Source organism: Belonocnema kinseyi, chromosome 7 (genome assembly GCF_010883055.1).
Source record: "Belonocnema kinseyi isolate 2016_QV_RU_SX_M_011 chromosome 7, B_treatae_v1, whole genome shotgun sequence".
Lineage (NCBI taxonomy): Eukaryota > Metazoa > Arthropoda > Insecta > Hymenoptera > Cynipidae > Belonocnema > Belonocnema kinseyi.
In genome coordinates, this window is record NC_046663.1 from 2,381,308 (window position 1) to 2,384,364 (window position 3,057).

Consider the following 3,057-nt stretch of genomic DNA (forward strand, 5'->3'; position numbering starts at 1 on the left):
ATTTTTGAAGAACTAAAGTTGAAGCTTAGAGGTCAGCCACAAATTACGTGAGAGGCTTTTCTCAAATTTTCAATCACCCTCCGCCTCCAAAGTCAGAATTTCATTATTTTATTGAATATTCAGAAACTTTGAAAATCGTTCTTTTTTGTTTAGGATTCAACTTTTTGGTTGAAAATTCGTATTTCTCTGTTTAAAGTTAAACTATTTTTTTTAAATCACCTTTTTGGGCCAAACAATCATATTTGCGGTTTAAAAATCTAAGTCTTTTGTATAAAAGTCATAATTTGGCATCAAGATTCAACATTTTGTGTAAAACTTTTTATAAATTGACTGAAACATTTTTTTGTGGTGAAAATTCAACTATTTTCTTTAAAAATCGTCTTTTTCGCTAAAAATCAAATATTCGCTTTAAAATCAACTGTTCGATTAAAAATGAATCTATATTCTTGAAAATTTGCTTTTTTTTGTGGAAAAATAATCTTCTTGGTTAAAGATTAATCTGGTTGTTTGAAAATATAAATATCTTGTTAAAAATTCATTTTATTTTGTGATATCGATATACTTTGCTACTTTTTAATATTTCCCATTTAAAGTTACTTTTTATTTTAAACCTGTTTTTAGAATAATTAAATTTTAAAAGTTCGGCCTTGAAAATTTTTTCATTTTGAATGGTGAAAAAAGAAGTTAATTTATTTTTAGATTTAAAGAAAGTGTGTTTAATCCATTTTTACATTGAATTGTATTTTTTTAATTTGACAAAAATTATATTTCTATAATTTTAGAAACTTTAGTATTGAAACAGTCAACTTATTATGCAAGTTCAACTCTGTTTTAGTGAGAGTGTTTAAATTAAAAAATTTCAGTTCAAAGATTTTAAATTTGGAAAGTCATAATTTGGCATCAAGATTCAACATTTTGTGTAAAACTTTGTATAAATTGACTGAAACATTTTTTGTGGTGAAAATTCAACTATTTTTTTTTTAAGTCGTCCTTTTCACTAAAAATCAAATATTCGCTTTAAAATCAACTGTTCGATTAAAAATGAATTTATATTCTTGAAAATTTGCTTTTTTTGTGGAAAAAGAATCTTCTTAGTTAAAGATTAATTTTTTTTATAAAGTCTTAATTTTTTTATAATTCTTAAATTATTATAGCTTTTAAGTGGATATGAAAAAAAACTATACGAAGAACATGGCATTCCTCTTATCAGTATATGTATTAGCAAATATTAATCATAGCACGTATAAATGTATGCAAATAAAATTATTGAGTGGCTATATAGACGAATGCGAGGGTATTGTGAATTATAAATGGTTATTTTTATAGACTCTTAAAGTTATCTGATTAAATTTCTTCTGAAATTGAAACATTTTAATTTCAAGAATCGAACATCTTAATTTGGACAAGCGAAAAAATAATTTAAAATATTAGTTGAAATGATTTTAAAACACCAAACAAAAAAGATTACGTTGGTCTCAATAATTATTCAGGCATAGAAAAATGTTGAAATAATTAACTAGGACTTTTCTGGTACTTTTAAGCCAAAAAGTCCTGACAAATTTCGTTGAGCATTTAATAACTTAGTAGAAAATTCGACAATTTTATTAACCCTTAGTAACCACACCTCAACCCAGCACACGTAGTAACCACACTAGTGCGATTTGGGATTTGTGATCTTTGAAATTCAATATCTCAGAAGTAACTAATCCAAATTTAATGTATTATATGTACTTTTGGGGTAGAAATTTCCAATGAATTCAATAAAAATATTTTTGACTGCAAATATAACAAATTAAGCAATAAAAATACGTCAAATTATAAACAAGATGTTTACAAAACATATTTTTTTCAAAAAATTGCCATTTTGTTTCTATTTGACCGAAATTAATAATTTTTTTTGGAATTAAAGTTGAAATTATACACTTCAATAAAAAAAAGTATGCCTATAGCATAACAGGAAATTAAAGATTTTTTAGTAATTAGACGCAAAGTTTGCTGCTCTAAACGTCTAGTGTCATCGGAACAGGGACCCTCTTCCTCCTCGCCAGCGTCCTCTGCCACATCTGATGCCTGCACTGCCTTATAATTACGTAAATTATAACGTAAGTGGTGTTCTTCGTACATTCTGTAATAGTAATGTTCATTTTACTTCGATTATTTCATGGTTTATACTCAAAAAATAGTATTTCAAAATTTCTTTAAAAATATTAGAAAATCATCAAGTATTTCATAAATTTATATTAAAAACACAAAAATATGTTGACATACTTACATTCAATGTAATTCCACTTACTGCACTGGAGAAAATAGAAATACTTCAAATTTCACAGGCACCAACTTCACACACACCGCTACCACACTAGTGCAAATTTGCACTCCGTAAAAGTTTCGACGTTGCTGTATGAGCTGTAACGAAGCTAATGACAGCGGCCTTAACGCAGCAAATAGCTTAGGGGACTAGCATATTTGTCGCAGTGGGGAGTGACCCTTGGTTTACGCAGGTAAAAGGTTACAGAAGCAAGAAATTTCACGAGGTGCGAATTCGCACTAATGCGGCTATTAAGCGTTAAAAGTCATCCCTTTTGGTATAAAATTCTTTTTTAGTTAAAAAGGCAACTATTTTGGTAGAAGAGGCAACTATATGGTTTAAAATGTTTACTAATATGTTGCAAATTCATTTTTCTTTGATTTAACTAACATGGTTATCAAAAAAGAAGTGAAATATCGTCAAAAATATTTTTGACGCAAAAAACTTCGCCAAGCTTCAATTTTTCTTCTATTACCACATAAAGTTTCATGTAAACGAATCAGTTATTTCCTTATTTTATAGATCATGTATATATATCGCTCATGCAATGTTTCAAGGAGCAATGTTTATATTCATTCTGAAAATCACGAAATGATCAAAGTTTCAAATAATTAAAATTATTATGTTAAAAAATATATTTAGATAAAAAAAGGACTCAATTTAAAGATAATAATAAATAACCTGATTTTAATTTATCAAGATAGCACTATAGGAAAGAAGTTAATAAACTGCCACACTCGCAGAAGCAG

At 27.3% G+C, this 3,057-nt stretch overlaps 1 protein-coding gene across 1 annotated transcript in view; it reads left to right on the forward strand.

The window, feature by feature from the left end:
- The first annotated feature begins 2,007 nt into the window (after window positions 1–2,007).
- Window positions 2,008–3,057, forward strand: part of LOC117177252 — an 11,670-nt gene continuing 10,620 nt past the window's right edge. Inside the window, exon 1 of the mRNA XM_033367833.1 lies at window positions 2,008–2,102. The gene's annotated coding sequence lies outside the window, so the exon portion shown is untranslated. The remainder of the gene's footprint in view (window positions 2,103–3,057) is intronic.